Below are 20,794 nucleotides of genomic sequence, written 5' to 3'. Positions count from 1 at the left end.
ATGCAGGTCCCTGCTGAACACCTTAACTATACCTGGATTTAAGCCCAGTTGGTTATTTTATCAGATCTGAAAGGATGGCACACTCAAGGCTTCTGCCCATGTGTGTCACACACACTTGAGTCTTCTGCCCATGTGTGGCATGCGTCAGAGCCGCTTTGAAAAAAAACACCCAGCACTCTGCTGGGCTGAGAGGTCTTTCCTCTTTATCGAGGGTCACACATTATTCTCTGATGTCTGACTTCTTTGAAGTGAGGAGCCAACTTCCCAAATTTATTTCTGTGTTACCCTCTTACTCTTAGTTCTTGGGTTGCCTTTGCCTGACTTGGTTGTTGGTGTTAATTCTTTTTAACCAGGGTCTCTTTAAATGGAAGCTGGTGAGTTATGGTGCAATAATTCACCCTTCAGATCTACTGGGCCCAAGGCCACAGGCCAAGTCCTATTAAATGGAAAGGTCTGAATTATTATCCTATAATTCACCCCCTGGAAGTGTCTGGATTCAATTATACTATGTCCCTGAATGACTATTAAAAGAAATACAAAAAAGGTCCTGGATCTTTTTTATTTTTTATTTTTTTGTTACAATCTAAAGCAATTTCTAGTGCCAAAGACTTCTTCCTTTAAAGTCATTAGAAAGAAAATTAAGTAGGAAGATGAAAGAAGGAGCCTCTCATCACTGCTAATGGGGCTCTGTAGACAATCAATGGTATTTTAGCCAATAGTAACGTGGCAGGAATCACAGCAATCAACTATCTTCCCTTTGACCAAATCCTTTTGATTTATATCTTGCCCTCCCCTTTCATTTTTGAATTGTTCTCCTGGTAAGTCTGAATTTAGTGCTGAATTTTGTTATAATCTGCCTAATGATTACATAAGACGTGTAATAAATGCAGATGACTAAAGCTTGATGACATGACTGACAAGCCTGATTCAAAAAGAAGCAGATATAATCAAAGTTAACCAAAACCCAAAGCAGAATCCATGTGTCTTAGTTTGGGTTCTCCCAGACCTGGGAGAAGCAGACCTGGAGATAAGCATTCCTAGTTATTTGAGTGGTAAAAGGGTGGGATACGGAGGGAAAAGAAATTGGTATAGGGTGTTTTCAAGCAAGTTACTCCTGTGGGACTCAGTTACAAGTTACAAGTGGGACTCAGTCCTGCTGGGGAGCTCTAGGGGTGACACAGAAGAGGCACCTCAGGATAGTGAGGGAGCTGGAGTATTTATACACCACCTCCCCTCAGCCATTTCAGCCATATTCTGAGTGGATAAATGCTCAGAATGTAGAGTCACAGCAGGTGCCTGTAGCCCCAGCTACATGGGAGTCTGAGGCAAGAGAGACGCTTAAGCCCGAAAGTTTGAGGTTGCTGTGAGCTGTGACGCTGCGGCACTCTACCGAGGGGGACATAGTGAGACTGTCTCAAAAGAAAAAGAAATCTACCAAATGCCTTTCTACAGTTCAGAAACACTCATCCTTAGCTTTCTCTAAAGTCATCACTTTATGAAGAACAAATCCACCAAACCCTACCTACCATCCATGGAGGGTAGTGGATAAATGCTCAGAATGTAGAGTCACAGCAATGCAAATCTTGGTTATGCCATTATGAGTCATGAGATCGCTAAGACTTTGGTTTCTTATCTGCAAAATAGAAGAAAATTTCCCAGAGTGTTGTGAGAACTACATGCTAACCATGACAAGCCCCTTACCTTAGGGGTCCTCAAACTTTTTAAACAGAGGGCCAGTTCACTGTCCCTCAGACCGTTGGAGGGCTGGACTATAGTTTAAAAAAAAACTATGAACAAATTCCTGTGCACACTGCACATATCTTATTTCGAAGTAAAAAAGCAAAATAGGAACAAATACAATCATACTGTTTCATGTGGCCCGCGGGCTGCAGTTTAAGGACCCCTGCGTGGGCGTGCATAGGTGGCCATTATGGTATAGATGAGGTTGAAAAGGCTCTGCTTTGGGGGTAAGAAAATCGTGTTATCGGAATTGGGAAGACTTTGAATCCACCACCCCTTCCTTCTTTTTTTTTTTTTGCAGTTTCTGGCTTGGGCTGGGTTTGAACCCGCCACCTCCGGCATATGGGACTGGTGCCTTACCCCTTTGAGCCACAGGCGCCACCCTACCTCTTCCTTCTTAACAAGGTCCATTTTTCACTTTCTGGACCAAATTTCTCTCATATGCAAAAAGCAGGTGGCTCCCAAGATTCTAGAGATTGCTATCTGCTAGCCAACAGGCTCTATCTATTCTAGGCCATATGAATGTTTTTAGAGACATTCTGCATGGTGTATTAAAATTGATGCATTTATTTAAAAAGTCAGATTTCTTGTTCTCTTGAAATGCCAAAAAAATCTTGCCAGTCTGGGCCCAGTTGCTGTGCTGCAGCACTGGCAGCACCTGAGGACCAGGAGCCCCCACCAGCCTCAGCCAGCTCCCTGCAGCCGCCCCTGTCACCCCCACTCTCTGTTCACACCTTCTGGTTACAAGCCCGCATTTGTGAGTTTATGACCTCCGTCCTGGTTCCCAGACCAAGAACTGCTACTTTAGACCTACTTTTGTACAGCCACCAAAGTCTATCCAAAATTACTTGTCTTTCCAATCATTTTAATGAAGAAAGGACTAATGATCACATAATTAGCTATAAGACAGAACACAAAAGCATGCATACTGCTGCTGCTTTGAACGTATCAATGGAACTATTCCATTCAGAATAGGGAATGGTTAGCATTCTGGGAGAGTGAAGTGAGTGGATCACTTGAGGTCAGGAGTTTGAGACCAGCCTGAGCAGGAGCAAGACCCCATCTCTACTAAAAATAGAAAAACTGGCTGGCAATAGTGGCAGGTACCTGTAGTTCCAGCTATTCAGGAGGCTGAGGTAAGAGGATTGCTCAAGCCCAAGATTTTATTTTTATTATTTTTTTTGAGACAGAGTCTCAAGCTGTCACCTTGGGTAGGGTGCTGTGGCATCATAGCTCACAGCAACCTCCAACTCTTAGGCTCAAGCAATCCTCTTGCCTCAGTTTTTCTATTTTTATTAGAGACAGGGTCTTGCTTTTGTTCAGGCTGGTCTCCAATTCCTGAGCTCAAGCAATACACCAGCCTTGGCCTCCCAGAATGCTAGGATTACAGGCATGAGCCACCACGTCTGGCCTTGAACCCAAGATTTTAAGGTTGCTGTGAGCTGTAATGATGCCACCGCACTCATGGGAAAGGAATGAGATTCTGTCTCAAAAAAAGGAAAGGAAAGAAAAGAAAGGAGAGGGGAGGGGAGGGGAGGGGAAGGGAAGGGAAGGGATGGGAAGGAAAGAGAAGGGAAGGGAGGGGGAGGGGAAGGGAAGGGAAGGGAAGGCAAAGGAAGGGAAGGAGAAAAAATTGAATAGGAAATGATGCTCCACTGGCCAAAGCTAAAGAACCAGGCTGGGCAGTCATCAGAAGAAAGGACTGATCCGGCACCAACTTACCGACCTGCAGAGGGAGTGCAGCCCACAGAGGTGAGAGAAGGCAGGCCCTGCATCTTCATCTAACAGCCTTGGATGTGGCTGACCTCCATCGCCTCTTGTCAATAAGGCATCTTTTATACCTGGGCTGGTTATGGACACAGAAATGAGGGGCTGCGGGTGGTGATGAATGAGGAGGCGTGTTTAGACACGTGGTAGGCAATCACTTCTGCCGCAGCATAAAGGAGATGGGAGGCGTGGGGGGAGGTCTGAGGGGAGAGGGCCATCCTGGGGCTTCTGGCCCATCTGTTCCTTTCTTGAGGTTGCTGACCTTGTCCACAGATGCCATGCACAGCCACATGCTATTTAGCACAGGGTTTCCCAGCTGCAATACCAGTGAACTGGATTGTGTTTTGGGGTGGGCCAGTACAGTGGGGCAGTTCCGTGCATGGCAGGATTTGCAGCACCCTTGGGCTTTATCCACTTGGTACCAGTAACATCCCCCCACCTCCGAGTTGTGACTATCACACATGTCATCAGACATTGCCCAAATGGCCTGTAGTAGTAAATTTCTGGTTTTACCCTGAGTAGTATTTGTTTATGTTTTCAAATTTGTAGATCACCTTAAGGGTAGATGTTAAATCTGCGAAGTGTAGAATATAAATGTCTTAACAAAATAACTCAGAAAATGCGGTGAAAGCTATGTTAACCAGTTTCATGAAAGTATTTCAAATTGTATATAAAACCAGCACCCATAATTGCATTAATGTACACAGCTATGATTTAATAAAAGAAAAAAATAAATAAAAATTAAGAAATGTCAACTTTAAATTCCTAAGTTCCAGCCTCCTTAAGCAAAGTTCAGATGATCTGGCAACACTGGGGTCAGCCTTGACCTCCGTCACCTGCCTGACTGGTCTCCTTTACTCCTTCCCCCACCGACTCCTGGCATTGCCTCAGGTCACAAAGTTCCTCTCCAGGTGCGCTCCTGCCTCAGGGTCTTTGCACTTGCCATCTGCCCAGAAAGTTCTTTCCCAGGTGTTTGCACGAATTGTTTCTCCCTTCCTTTGGGGCTTTGCCCAGCATCTTTTTGACGCAGTCTTCTCTAGCTAAAATTTCAACACCCTTCCCCCACAAAATAATTTTCTGTCCCTATTCCCACTTTTATTTATGTCCCCTCCTAACGAGCTATATCCTGTCTTTACCTAAGATTTTGATATTTTGTTCAGCATGGCTATTCTTGCATTAATGTTTGTTTCTTTAAAAAATTACATTAAAATATTATTTATCTTAATTACTGTGAGGTTTTTTGGCACCCCCTTAAGTTATCCCCTCAAAGTCAATGGCTCATGTGTCTCACCCCAATCCTGGCCCCGCTATCTATATTTACTCGTCTTGCTTATTATTCCTATACCTCCAGCACAAGGTAAGCCTCAGGAGGATAAGGACTTTTTTTCTACTGTGAACACTGCATTCTCCCTAGTACCTAGATTGGCATGTGGTAAGTAGTAGGCATGAAATAAATAATTGATAAATGAATGTATGGCTATTTAGGAAAAGCTGAGCCTCAGCATCCTGGCTTTATTCCTACCATATTTAATTCCTTCATTCATTTTACAAAACATACAGGATGCTTCCTACATGCCAGGCACCGTGCCAGGTCCCGGGAAGGCAGAGGTGAGTGTGTTCCATCTGTCCTGAAGCTCACAGCTGGATGGGGCACAGCCTTTCTGCTGCGTCCTCACATGGCCTTTCCTGCGTGCATGCACACCCTTGGTGCCTCCCTCTGCCTTCTTTTAAGAACTCCAGTCATGTCGGATGAGGGCCCAAGCTAATGACCTCCTTTTGACTTAATCATCTCTTTAAAGGCTTTATCTCCAAAGACAGTCATAATCTGAAGCATTAGAAATGAGGACATTAACGTATCCATTTCAGAGGGACACCATGCTGTCCAGAACAGTGGGGCTAGATGTCACAAAAGGCTTTCATAAGAAATGTGCATACACAGTCTTCATGGAACCAAAACTGTTCCCATAAATTGAAGGAGACAGATTCCATATGCACAAAACCATTTCTTCCACAAACTTGTACTAAGGATCCATTAGCTGTAAATTACTCTTCTAAGCCCTAGGAACACAGCAATGGGCAAGACAGAGGCAAGTATAAAAATAACTAATTTCAAAATTGCTATTTAATTAGTACTATGGTCAGCGCTCTGAAAAAAACCAAGTGTCAAGGAAGATGAGAATGGGAGACCCGGCTTAGACTGGGAATCACTGGGGCTCCCTCGAAGGGTGACATTTGAGCCCTATAAACAGGAGTTGACCAGGCCAATAAAAGAAAGGAGAGAGGGTGTTCAAGGCAGAGAATACAACCTGTGCAAAGGCCCTATAGAAGGAAGGAGGAAGGAAGTAAAATTAGGTCAACAGAGCTTGACTACAGAGAGCAAGCTGAGATTGAGACATGACGGGGCTGGACAGACAGGGCGCAGGTCTCACGGGACCCTACGAGTGGGTTAAACACCCGAAGTTTGTCCACTGAGAGTGAGGAGGCAAACCCCCTACCCCCACCCTCAGCTTGGACCCAAAACTACAAAAACCAAAACTACACCCTCCTGTCTGCGTGAACGTGACTTTGTATTATTCCTCTGGCGTCTTTATCATTATTTCTTTTTCCAGAATTTGCTTGCCCAGGTAAATGATCTGATGTTCATTTTAAGCATTTGCAAAGGACTTATCAACTCCTTAACAACAACAACAAAAAAAAACATCAGTAGTTAATTCTCTAAAAAGTTTAATCCCTTTCCTCAAAATTCACATCTCTGTGTATTCACTCCTGAACTGTTGCATGATCCCTACCTGATCTTTAATCAAGCTTCCACTTCGAAAGACCCTATCTTAAATCAAGCTTCCAAGTCTCGTTCAGTTCCGACTTGACCGTCCCCTCCCTGAGACACTTGTCAACATTTTGCAAGGTGGTGTTCTCCTTTACTGCAGGAAGCAATAAACTCAGTTTTGTCCTATCAGTAAGTTGTGTTGTGACACTAGAGAGAAGCCTTAGAGTGGAATTTGAACAGGAGAGAGACAAATGTGTCTAACCAGGCTGGTACAGAGTGAAATCAGAGAACATCTAAAAATACAACACTACTGGCATTACGGGGACCACCTTCAAGCCACCTAGACAATTAGGGAAAAGCAGACAGAGAGTGAGCCAGTGGGCGATGAAAAGGACAAAAACCACATGGGTAGCCATGGCGAGAAGTAAATCCATAAACAATGCTCCCCCCAGCACACACCCCCACTGTCATACTTCCCTCCAAAAGGATCCATGCTAGGGATTCCTTAAAGATGTTTTCAAGTTGCTATCTCGACATAGACAATGGAAAGTGCACAGGTTTCAGCTGTGTCTTTAATCAAGTGAAACTACACCATAATTTTGTTTAGACATTAAGATTTTCTACAGCAAATCTTGTCAGCAAGAGCCATTTAAAGAGTTTTAATCAGTCTTAGTCAATCTTGAACAAGGTAGAGTTACGGTATTTGCAATAAGGCAAGAAGAGGTTGAGAAGCCCGAGACAGGCAGCCCAGGCGTCTGCATCTGTTGCTCTGCAAGCTGTTTCCCCTCTGCTCGCCTTTCCTGTCTTTGAGACTCGCTGGTTTTCATGGCCATCGCCATGTCAGACTCAGCTTACACATCATGAAGTCATTTCGGCAGGTCCTAAGGTGGATGGATGTAGGGGAGGGACATGAAGGCAGGCTCCTGTGAAAGGGTGGCATCCCTTTGGATTTTATCTTTAAAAGGATTACCCCTTTTGCAAGGTGGTGTTCTCCCAGAAGAGGCTGTAGTCCATGCAAATCCTGTAAGGACTGAAGACTCCTGTGAGGAGGGGATATTGGATATCGCAGAGGGCACTGCTGGACTCCTCCCCCAGAATGACGTCCAGCCCAGCTCACTCCCCTGAATTTTACAATCTCAGACATCCATCCATGTTTCTATCTGTTTCCAGCAAATAACAGAAATCTTCATTCAAAGTTGTTTAAATGATATGGAAACTGTTTATCAGATTGTAACTGAGAGGTCCCACAAGCATCTTCAAATGAACGTATCTAGATGTCTTCGAGAGAGAGCCTTGCATTGTGCAAAGTGCTACAAAGGGTGGGTTCTGCCCAGTCTGTCTGGGTGTGAAGTCCTGGCTCTGTCTCTTGTCAATTGTGTGAGCTTGCAAAAGTTTCTTAACTTTCCTGGGTGCCTCCATCTGTAAAATGACGATAATGTTGATCACTCATTCATAAGGTCATTGTGAGGATTATATGAGTGGATAATTGTCACCTGCCTAAAATATTAGTGTCTGGCATATAGTGAGTTTTGCATGGGTTTGATTCTTGTGTTCCCTACCAGCTGAAAGCCTGTCTATACTCAAACCTGGTTCTCTTCCTGGGCTTCCCACCTCAGCTAATGGCATTACTCTGCCACCAGGGTACATCTCCCAGGGTCCTATTCTTTTTCTTTTTTCTTTCTTTCTTTCTTTCTTTTTTTTTTTTGTGATGTTTATGACAAAACCAGTTTAAAACAATTTAAATGAATTAGTTGAACATCTGACTTCCTCTCCCATTTGACTGTAAGTTTTAAGACTGCTGAGATTCTATATGTCTTGTTTCAGCAACTGGCACATAGGTATTGAATGAATGAATGAGTGAATGAATAAATGCATGAGCTCTCATTAACTATTAAAAATCAGAAAATTTAAAGAAGTTACCAAAATTGAAACCAATGGTGATGCAAGGGAAAATCATTTCATTGCTTGGTTTGAAAACTTAGCAGGAGAGGACTGAGGAGGGTTGGGTGGGGAGAGGTAGGCTTCCCTATATCTAGCCTGCCTGACTTTTTCTTCAGAATGGTGAGAAAACAATGCCTAAAAATGGCATTTGGTGCCATCTTCTAAGTGGAGCTTGGAGGGTTTCCAAGAAGAGAAGCCTTTCTAGATAGTGTTGCTTGAACAGGTCTGAGTCTTCAAGTGCTCAACTTTATTAATCAGGGTTATGGAAATATGTTTCCAGCTACCTCTGAATGTCCAACTGGAAGCCCTTCAGACTCCCAAACCGAACAAGGCAAAAATTTCTCCCATCAATTTTCTCTTCTTCCTGTGTTTGTAGCATTAACATCCTCCCCGCCCCCCAACCCTAATCAAGGGAGTCATCCTTGGTTCTGCTCTATCTCAGCCTTGTCTTGCCCAACTCTTGCCCAAGTGATAGTAAACTGGAAGCAGCCTCTAGAGCACCTTACAAAATATCTAGATGAGAAATTTTGAGTTTGTTGCAAGGTTTGGCCCAAAGAGAGGACCCCCTGTGTGGGTTCCCTTCTCTTCCAGAGAGAACATCTCGCACTCCTGGGTGGAGGTCTGCTCAGGCAAGATAGTCAGCAACAGCACAAAAAGAGGCACGGGAGTGAAGATGTCCTGGCCCATTTACATTCTTTTCCATTTGCTTACCTATATCAAAAGATTATACTTCTTTCTTCTCTCTTGGGTCAGGCTACAGCAAGAACACATCATCACTGACTTTTCTCTCTTTACCGCATCCTTGGTATCACAGAGGGATCCTTAACTTGTGCAAATACTGACCAACCCCCATGTCATAAGTACACATGCTGTCCAGTTTACCTGTGTAAAAATCAGTTTAAAAACAAACCCTCCAGCATTCAGGAATCTATAGATATCTAGGGAGTGCCCTGATGTTGTGTCAAGTGCATGATCATGGCGTGAAGACCAATCACTTTCCCTTGGGCCTAAGTTTTGGACTTTTGAGGTCCAGAAGCACTACTTCTTTAGCCTCACCTGTCTCTGTTTTCCCTAACCATTTTTGCTCTGGCTACATTGACCTTCTAAGTCTCACTTCCCCCGACATGTTGTACTTTTCACCCCCCCATCCCCTTTTGTACAATCTCCCTTCTACCTGGAATGTCCCCTTGCTGGCACCACTCTCCCCACAGACCACAGCTCGGTCATCTCATCTTCCCAAGGCTTCCCTGACCTTTCCCAACAAGGTCAAATCCCCTATCCTGTGCTCTCAAAGCCTGTGTGACCCGAGTGTCAGTTTAGACTTGTTTGTGAGATTATGTTACTGAGGCCTCTCTCCCCTACTAGATGGTAAGCTTCTTAGGACAGAAATCTCGCCGATGTGTCCTAAGAATCGAACATAGCATCTGACACATAGAGGTAACCCCCATCCCTTACACTTTCTGTTTAATGAATGAATGAATTACATAATGACAGGCAGTTCCCTAAATGCTGAACACACATAGATGAATTAGATACACAAAATCTATTTTCAAGAAGCTCACAGACCAGTGAAGGTGATGACAGAAACAGAAAGCTCTAGAAGAGTGCAATTTAAAACTTACAGATAAGAGAGAACTTTTTATTTTTTTCCCCCTTAGAGTGAATCAGAAAAAGGAGAAAGATGGCTGAATCTTAAAGGCTAATGGGGAAAAGAGAATGACAGCTTGGAGCAGGGGACAGTAAGTAAAGGTTACAGGGGCGAGAAAGTGAGGAAAGTTTTAATATGCTATAGACAGTCATCTCGGCCACCCTGCAAACGTTCCCACAGGGACTGGATGTGGAAGGCTTGCAGTAAGCATCAAAGCACCATTTTATCAATGGCTTGGCCTGGAGACCTCAGTTCAGAGCTCTGATACGGCTGAGTTGGAGGCCCCACCTCCTCCCCTAAGCCCAAATCCAGCATTTGGATTTTCACTATTTTCTATCTGTCTCACAGATCAGATGCCCTCACACCCATTGACCATCACTTGAGGGCCTTTTGTGGCCAGGATGCAAGGAAGACCTTAGTTCCGCCTTAGTTTGGGAGCTGGTCACAGGCGTGGAAGAGAAACCAGAGAGGAGGGAAGAGAGATTATAGGGGGTCAGATCTGAGCTTCTTATGACAGTGGCTCTGCCCACAATAGCTTCTGCTCAGCAATCAGCACCCCAGTCCCTCCAAGAGCAGCAAAGAAGGAGATAAGCAGAGGGAGGGCCAGCAGGCAGGAAGGTGTAGGGCAGTGGTTCTCAATCTTCCTAATGCCGTGATGTATTTTCATTGTTACAAAGGGGTTGCGACCCACAGGTTGAGAACCGCTGGTGTAGGGGGAGAGGAAGAGAGAGGTGCTATTCCCTACACTCTCTGCCTAGGGGAAATAATGGGAGATAGAGCTATTCTGTTTCTTCTCTCTGACGCAACTTTCCTTTTTAACCCTTAGTCAAACCTCAAAGGTGGGCACAATCTGAAATAGCTCATGGACCACTGTGACTATGCCTTTCCCAAAGACTGCCTCTTCCTAGGGCCGAGACCCTGATCCCTCTAAACCAGTACAAAACTGCTCTTGCCTTTGACTGATGCTTGGCTTATGGGTATAAGAGATACCTCTTTCATTGAAGAGAAATGGTCCCTAGGGCGAGACTGGGAGCTGGCCTGTCTGAAACTCTGTCTGCAGTAGCAGACTTCATATGGTCAGTCCACGGGGCTCTCTGTCCCGCCTACTCCTGCCCCAGACCAGAGTCAGCCCTTGACCCTGAAGCCGGCTATACAAGGTGAGGCTTGAGGGTGGCTAGTTTCCTGTTTGCCCCAGATTCTGCCTTTTCCCCTCTACCTTTCTCTACCTCCTAACCCACCCTTGTCATTTGTTCAATCTTTTATCTACTTGTTTCCCTATCTTTAGTCCTAACCAGATTTTTTAAGTATCTTTGACATAGGAGTTGAGTCTTACTTCTCTGTGTATTCTCTCCCGTGCCCACACTAAACTTTTTCTACCAAATTATCATGCTTATTTTGCACAATATAGTGAAATATATATATAGGGAAATTAGGAGATTCTGCTACTTAAGCTGAGTGACCATGGGCAAGTTACTGAATATGAGATTTCACCATCGGGCCTCTCTAAGGAGTACCATAATGGGGTACTCCTTAGAGATAATGGTACCATCTCATAGAGCTGATATAAGAATTAAATGACAGGGCTACGCCTGTGGCTCAGTGGGTAGGGCACCAGCCCCATATAACAAGGGTGGAAGGTTCAAACCCGACCCCGGCTGAAGTGCAACAAAAAAATAGCCAGGTGTTGTGGCGGGCACCTGTAGTCCCAGCTACTCGGGAGGCTGAGGCAAGAGAATCGCCTAAGCCCAGGATTTGGAGGTTGCTGTGAACTGTGTGATGACACGGCACTCTACTGAGGGTGATAAAGTGAGACTCTGTTTCTACAAAAAAAAAAAAAAAAAGAATGAAATGACATGTGTGTAAAGGGCTTAGTTTGATGTAAGAGCACAAAAAGTATTAGCTATGATTATTGGTGTATTTATTAAGTGGTATCACTAACAGATTTCCCTTTCATGGGCTCTCTCTGACAATGAATGGATTATGTATAAATGTTGAGACAAGGCTGGGGAAGGGCAGAGGGAAGGCAGATAGAAGCCCTCAGATTTCCTTCACCCAAGCCTGCTATGAATAAAACTTGTTAGCTTGAGTTTGGGGTTTAGAAGAATAAGAACAGTGAGCAGAAAGATAAACAGGGATGCGTCAGTCTTCTCTGAAAGCTAAGGCATTACCTTGTTTTCCTTTTAAAATAAAATGGGTCAGCTAGGTGAAATTGTGTGCATCATCTAAAGACACCAGATGGGGCTCGGCACCTGTAGCTCAAGTGGCTAGGGCGCCACCCATATACACCAGACCTGGTGGGTTCGAATCCAGTCTGGGCCTGCCAAACAACAATGACAAATACAACCAAAAAATAGCCGGGCGTTGTGGTGGGTGCCTGTAGTCCCAGCTTCTTGGGAGGTTGAGGCAAGAGAATCACTTAAGCCCAGGAGTTAGAGGTTTCTGTGAGCTGTGACACCATGGCACTCTACCCAGGGCAACAGCTTTAGACCCTGTCTCAAAAAATAAAATAAAAGAAAAGAAAAGAAAATAAATTAAAATAAAATAAAGATACCAGATGGGCAGCTTTGAAGGGAAGGCTGCCCCATATCTGTGTCCTCAGGACAAGGGTCTCCTTTCTGAATTTCATAGCATACACGCCTTCTCATGTAGGAGGAATTACAGTCATCAGGCAGGTGAACGTTCTGCTATGGTATTTGTGCATGTTTCTCTTTGTTTTCTTCGGTAGAACCTCCTGATTAAGGAACAGAGTCAAAGAGATGTGGCTGCAAACTAGAGTTCCCCTACTCACTCTGGGTGATCTTAGACACATTACCTTAATCTCTTGGAGCCTCAAAGTCTTCGTCTGAAAAACGGGGTCAATATTGGTTGGTTTTTGTATTAGGTGACATCGCATATACAAAGTGGCATGTGCATACAAAGTGCTAAAAACAGAAAGGTGGCTGCTAGTGGTGGCGGCAGTAGTTAACAGTGTTAGCAGCAGCAGTGGGATAGTGGTAGGAGCAGGGACAGTAGTGATAACAGAAATAGTAGCAGCAATCATAGCAGTGATGGTGGCAGTCATCTTAACAGGGATGTTTTCTGCTGACTTCTCCTAGCTTTATTCTCTCTCATAAGTTTCTATCATCTGAGTTCATCTTAGCAACCCCTGAGAAGCTTCTAAGTAATTCAGTACACATCAGGGATTCGGGATTCAGAATGAGAACGTGCCACCTCAAAGTACCTTGTGACATGTGAGCTCCACATTAAGAAAACAAAGGAATGCTGCCTCGTCGTGGGGTTATATGTTGGTACCTGGGTTTATCTTAAAAACAGGTGGAGACTGGTTATAAAAAAAAAAAAAAATAAAGAAAATCCCATGTGGGCTGTAACTTATCTGCAAGTCTACCTTAAGTCCAGTTCAAGTTCTTCAAGTGTTTTCCCTGCACTCTCTCCTAGTATTTTTATAGTTTCATGTCTTTTTTTTTTTTTTTTTTGAGACAGAGCCTCAAGCTGTCACCCTGGGTAGAGTGCTGTGGCATCATAGCTCACAGCAACCTCCAACTCCTGGGCTTAAGTGATTCTTTTGCCTCAGCCTCCTAAGTAACCAGGACCCGGCTACCATAAGTACCTTAAGTACCATATCATCTTGTCATTACTGAAGGGTGGCAAAGACCTTGGTAGCATTATATGGTACATGTTCAAATCAAACCCTGGAAGGACAAAAGGGCTGAGTGCTTGAGCTTGAGATCTTTGCTAGCAAATAGCCACTAACTCCAGCCAAGCATATCCATTCCTGCAAGAGGATAAAACACATTGAAAAAACACCCACCGTTCAGCTGTGATCCTATATCATTTTCTTTGCTCATTGATTCCTTGTTGAAACTTCTGGTGAAACTAATTTGAAAGAAAGTTGGTGTTTTAAAAGGGGGCAGGTAGGGGTTCATATTTCCTGTGTGTCTCAGTAGGCTGTTGGCCAGCAATAATGAGCATCAGAAAGCTATGTCCTTTCTACCAAAATCACTTTCAGTATGAAAACCACATGTGACCTCAGACGGAACCTATTATAAGTCTCTCCTACATGTCACTGGGAGAATAAGGCCAGCAGACAGGTTCTGGGGAGCATTGCTTGTTTAATGGAGGTGCCAGTGGTCATTCTGGGGTGTATATATTCAATAGCTCTTGCCCTCCAGCAACCCTGCAGAGCTGAGTTTATCCCCTACAGATACTGGTGGGTGGCAAAGTGTGAACAGAGCTGGAGATTGCAGAAAGTCTTGTGTCTAACGGCAGTAGTTTTGATCCTCCAACTAGGAGAGGTTGCTGGAAAGAATGAAGGCTATAAAGGAATTTTGTAATGACTTAATCAAGTTCTGGGCCTGTGATTGGGTCCTAGGAATTTTTCCTTTCTGTCTGGATCAGAAGGAGTTTTGCCAAAAGTTTGACTTTCCTTTGGGAGCGGTCTACATAGGGTAAACCATGTCCAGCAAGGTACCCACCTGTGCCCAGAGCTTACCACAGCTGCTGTGCTCCCTGGAATCTCTGCTTCTCTGACATCCCAAGCCCTGATCCCAGCACGCAACAACTTGTAGGGCACACCTACGATCTACTTGGATAAAAATGTAAAAAAAATTAAAATGTAATCAGATTTGCTGACAAAAGCATAAAATGCAGAAAAATGTAAAGAAGGACAAGTAATCACATATAATCTCACAATCCCGGGATAACCATTATTCACATTTTTCTGAGTTTCCTTACAATTGTATTATTGCATTTTTAATGAATTGATGGTGATAAAATATTATGGCTTTCTTATTTTACATATTTCATCTAATATTATACCATGAGAACATTGTCAAGTCATTAAAATGGTCTAAAACATTATTTTAACATCTGCATTATAGTCCATTAAATAGATTTACAATAATTTACTCAATTAGTCCCTTATTATTAGACATTTAAGTTCTGTCCAATTTTTTACTTTAATTTTTTTAAGTGTCACAGAGAACATTTTTGTACATAAACCTCTTTCCTCATCTCTGATTATTTCCTTAGAAGTGAAATTACTGAATCAACAATGAGAAAAACAGAAATATCTAATGAGCCAAAAGCAGTAGAATTGTTATATGAACTTTAAAAACCCTTGCATAATTGTTATAGATTTTTTAAACACTACATTAAAAACATCTTTCTTAAGATGTTCTTCACCCTGGGGCAAGTCACATCTGCCAACTTTTAGCCAAAATAGCTAGACTGCGATTGGAAAGGAATGCTTATTTAGACTATGACTTCTGCATTGAGAAATTACTGCAAATAGTTAGCATCATTAAATGGTTTGCCCTGGAGCATTTCCCTCACTTTTCCTTTCTCATAGATTATCCCCAGGAATCATCACTGACGTGTTCACATTTAATGGCAGTGCTAGGAAAGAAACGTGGATTTCTTCCTGACTCCCAGAGCCATATACACCATCGTATCACTTAATTTGAATAGATGAGTAAGCACTTAACTCTTTTACTATCTTGACTGGTCATTGACATTTAAAAATGAGTCAATGCAATAGACATTTCACTGTCAGACAAAGAGTTTCTGGGGATCTTGTATAAAAAAGTACATGACTATATCTAAAAGGAAAAATAAGTCATTGATGAAACCAGAATCTATGATTTCATCAAATATAAGGAAAAGAAAGAACTCAGTCCTTATGTGCATTGCAGGATAGAATGTCAATTCAAATTATTTGACGCTTGAATATTAAAGAAAGAAAACCATGTTTCTTAGGTAACTTTTGTCTGTATAAGTGGTCTCATATGATTTACCTCTTTTTAGTTGGTGTGGTAAGTCTCCATTGTCTGTCATGGGTCAGTGTCCCTGCCCCATTGCAATGTGACAAGTTTGGGGCAATGGAATTTGGGAAAATGTGACAGAGTGTGGGTTTAGACTTAGAGCCTATGATGTAAGAGGCCCCCTGTGTTTCTAATCACCCTTCTTATATTACTATTATCATCATGAAAGGACATGCTTCAAGCAGTGAGCACAGAGTATACCTAAACCCAACTTACAGCTTGAAACAGAGACATCTTAGCTAACCCACAGACTCATGAGCAAAACAATAAACTGATACATTTATATAATAAAAATAATATTTAATTCATAAATATCATCCTAAACCAACAAGAATCTGAGGTTTGTCACACAGCACTAATGCCACAATAACTGACTGATACATATAACTGACATTTTTGAACCTGCTCACATTCTGTGCTTTTGTCCCATTCTCAAAAATGGCTTGTTAATGCTACACAGAGAAGTGATCATGACTTTGTAAATTATAAACTACATTATAATTGACAGACTATTTTACAGGCTATTGTTTATTTCTACTCATGTATTGCTTAACAATAGGGATACGTGACTCAGTGCCTGTAGCTCAGTGGTTACAGCACCAGCCACATACACCGAGGCTGGCGGGTTCAAGCCTGACCCGGGCCTGCTAAACAACAATGAAAACTGCAATAAAAAAAAAATAGCCAGACATTGTGGTGGGTGTCTGTAGTCCCAGCTACTTGGGAGGCTGAGGCAAGAGATTCGCTTAAGCCCAAGAGTTTGAGGTTGCTGTGATCTGTGATGCCACAGCACTGTACACAGGGTGACAAAGTGAGACTCTTTTTTAAAAAACAAACCAATAGGGATACATTCTAAGAAATGCGTTAGGCAATTTCCTCATTGTGTGAACAACATAGAGTCTACTTACACAAATCTAGGTCTCACCTACTACACATCTAGGCTATAGGGTATAGCTTATTGCTCTAGACTACAAACCTGTACAGTATATTACTATACTGAATAGTGTGGACGATTATAACACAGTGGTAGTATTTGTGTATCTAAGCCTTGGAAAGGTACAGTAAAAATAGTTTTACAGTTAACTTTCTTTAATAAGTAGGAGTACACTCCAGGAAAAAACAGTAGAAAGTATAGTATAGCAAATACATAAACCAGTAACAGAATTATTTATTATCATCAAGTATTACATACTTGACATCTGTGGTTCCCACCCCCCAGGACACAAACCAGTAGTAGTCTGTTGCTGTTAGGAACTGGGCCACACTGCAGGAGGTGAGCAGTGGGCAAACAAGCAAAGCTTCAACTGTATTTATACCTGCTCCCCATCACTCACTTCACTGCCTGAGCTCCGCCTCCCGTCAGATCAGTGGCAGCATTAGGTTCTCATGGGAGCACAAACCTACCGCAAACTGCGTGTGCGAGGGATCCAGGTTGCATGCTCCTTATGAGGACCTAATGCCTGATGACATGAGGTGGAGCTGAGGTGACTATGCTAGCACCAGGGAGCAGCTGCAGATATAGGAAAGGAGAGTCAAGTTACAAGAAGACAAGTTTAGGGCTCCCACGGATTCTGTGTTATGGTGGATTGTATAATTATTTCATTATACACGGTGTCCCTAAATTTTGTGTACAATTTACAACGTTAAATGACCTTAGATTGCACATGAACTTTATGTCCATGCTTTATATTACAATGTATAATAATATAATCAATGTAATATGCTTGAATCATCTCGAAACCACTTTCCACCCTCCGGATCCATGAAAAAACTATCTTCCATGAAACCAGTCCCTGGTGCCAAAAAGGTTGGGGACTATTGCTGTACATAATTCTATGTGCACACCATCCAGCCTCTCCACAAACATGTGCCCAATGCATTGCATTACAATGTTACCCTGCCTATGTATGACGTCACCAGGTGGTAGGAATTTCTTAACTCCGTTATAATCTAAAGGGATCACCATTGTATATGCAGTCTCTCATTGGCCAAAATGTGAGGTGGCACTTGACTATAATTCTCACAACAGGAAATGAAGTCCAGAGACACAATATGACTTGTATCAGGTCACACATTGACCACAAAATAGGACAGGGGCTTGCACTCACGTGAAATCAATTAATAAGACAGCCCCTCACACACACACACACACACACACACACACACACACAAAGAACTACAAAGAATATCAATACAAATGGTCCATTGAAATTTAGCTGTAAAACGTTGACGATAAATACCCTCTGGAGATTATTGCCAGTTGGAATGGATAACAAGGAGAATCACATCGATGTGGTTAGAAAATTCTATTGGATTTTCATTGGCAGCCATTCATTCCATTCCTCTGTATTCAGGGAGGAATCTGACATGTCAATGTTATTTGAAAAGCAAAGCTTGCATTTCCTAGGGAAATTCTTCCCCTGTGACACCCTGGGTACAGCTCTGTGGCCACATAAAATGTTGCGGTAAACAACTCAATATATATTTCAAACGTTAATTGCCTTCTCAGACCTTGGAATTTCTCACTGAGCTCACTCACAAGTTTTATTGAGGACATAAAATTTATTGTGTTGACATACCCTTTAAAGTGCTGAATTCATCAAGGCCAAACCAAGCCTGCATGACATTACGGAGAGAGTCAAGTTTTTTTTTTTTTTTTTGTATTGGAAGTTTTGTTCTGCACTTATCCCTTACATCACAACCCAAATTAAGTTGCAAAGTGGAGATGAAATACTCACACTTTTTTTTTTTTTTTTTGTAGAGACAGAGTCTCACTTTATGGCCCTCGGTAGAGTGCCGTGGCCTCACACAGCTCACAGCAACCTCCAACTCCTGGGCTTAAGCAATTCTCTTGCCTCAGCCTCCCAAGTAGCTGGGACTACAGGCGCCCGCCACAACGCCCGGCTATTTTTTGGTTGCAGTTTGGCCGGGGCTGGGTTTGAACCCACCACCCTCGGTATATGGGGCTGGCGCCTTACCAACTGAGCCATAGGCGCCGCCCAATACTCACACTTTTTAAAAGAAACATGACCAACCCTTTCCAGGCCCATTCGCATAGAACTGTAATGGAGCAGCATTATCCGTTCCTAAGTCTGGGCCTTAGCACAGACAAGATGCTGAGAATGTGCATTTGAAATGTCTCAATCCAGAGTTGGAGGGGCCCCTTGAGATGCTCAGATAAAAAGATTTTGCTTATGAGACTTTTTGATTTGTTTAAAGAGAAGTTCATTGTGATATGATGCCTTAAACTAGTCATTATTCAAAATGTTGTGAGAAGCTTTGCTTGCAACTCACATGTGCCTGGTGAAGAGAATATCTTAGTTGTAAGAGACCCCAAAACATAGGAGATGGCCCAGCCTTCTGTGAAGTCTCAGCAGAGAGAAAGGGATTAGGATGCTTTCAGAATATACAGAAATGGCCCAACAATCATAGACAGTAGGTTGATAACAAATACCATTCAAAGAGTTATAAAAATTCCAGTGAAGAAACAAAGCACAGCTGAGAGGTACCCAGCCCAACCCAGCCCCAAGGACAATATCCTGGAATCACACATCAGTTTCACTTCCTCATTTACTGAAACACAAATATTTATTAAGAACTCTGGAGTCAAAATGCTTGGGTTCAAATTCTGACACCTCCACTTACATGTGATAACCTCGTGGGCAAATTAACTCTTCTCTGTCTCAGCTTCACATCTATAAGATGATGATATGACAATATTTTTCTTGTAGGATCTTTGGAAAGATAAAGGAAGTTAGCACGACACTTGCTTTATGCTGGGCAGCTGCTTAAAATATCTTAATTAGGATTATGTGCCAGGTACTAGGAGTAAGCAAAACATTCGCGTTTCTGTGTGGATCTTACATTTTGGTCACAGAGATGATCCCCTAAATGTATGATCTGGTGTGAAAAGGCCTTAGGATGGCATTTAGTCTGATGAAGACATGCCTGGATGCCATGGTATCTGCCCCACTCATCGGTAGGAAGAGGCAAACCCATACTGACCCAGAGATGACCACCCCAGTTTGACTCTGTGTGCTAGTTATCTGCTGCTATATAACAAAATTACCTTCACCCCAAAACTTAATGACTTAAAACACAAACATGTATTCTCTCAGTGATTCTATTGGTCAGGAACCTCAGAGCAGCTTGGCTGGGCATCTCTAACTCAAGGTCACTCATGTAGTTGCAGCTGGCAGTCAGGGCTGCAGTTTTTACCTGAGCACACCTGAGGGGATCAACATCCAAAGCTACTTAGGTAGATTTTGGCAGGCCACAGGCCTCAGTTCTTGCCATGTGGGTCTCTATACAGACCTGCCTCATAAGATGGAAGCTGGCTTTTTTTTTTTTTTATTAAATCATAACTTTGTGCATTGATGCATTTATGGGGTTCAGTGTACTGCTTTGATATACAATGAGAAATGTTTACATTGAACTAAGTAACACATCCATCACAATTATACTCTTCTTAACAGTTTTGAAATGTACCATTGCATCATGCACATTAGGTGAGGTCCCCCCAAATACCCCACCTCCTCCCATTTCCCCCCTCTGCTCCCCTCTCTCTCCTCTTCCCTTCTACTTTCTGGACTATAGTTACGTTTTGCCATTTATATGAACATGTAGGTGATTATATATTGATTTCATAGTAGTACTGAGTACATTGGATACTTTTATTCCCCATTCTTGAGATACTTTACTAAGAAGAATATGTTCCAGCTCCATCCAAGTAAACATAAAAGATGTGAAGTTTCCATCTTTTTTATGGCTGCATAGTATTCCATGGTGTTCATATACCACAATTTGTTAATCCATTCATGGGTCAATGGGCACTTGGGCTGTTTCCATGTCTTGGTTATTATGAATTGGGCTACAATAAATATTCTGGTGCAAATGTCTTTGTTGTAAGATGATTTTTGATCATCTGGGTATGTACCTAGTAGAGGAATTACAGGATGGAATGGTAGGTCTACTTTTAGTTCCTTGAGTGGTCTCCAAACTTCTTTCCAAAAATGTTGTATTAGCTTGCATTCCCACCAGCAGTGTAGAAGTGTTCCCTTCTCTCTGCATCCTCGCCAACATCTGTAGTTTTGGGATTTTGTGATGTGGGCT

The sequence above is a fragment of the Nycticebus coucang genome, chromosome 12 (assembly GCF_027406575.1).
Source record: "Nycticebus coucang isolate mNycCou1 chromosome 12, mNycCou1.pri, whole genome shotgun sequence".
Taxonomy (NCBI): Eukaryota; Metazoa; Chordata; class Mammalia; order Primates; family Lorisidae; genus Nycticebus; species Nycticebus coucang.
Note: the sequence above shows the minus strand (reverse complement) of the source record.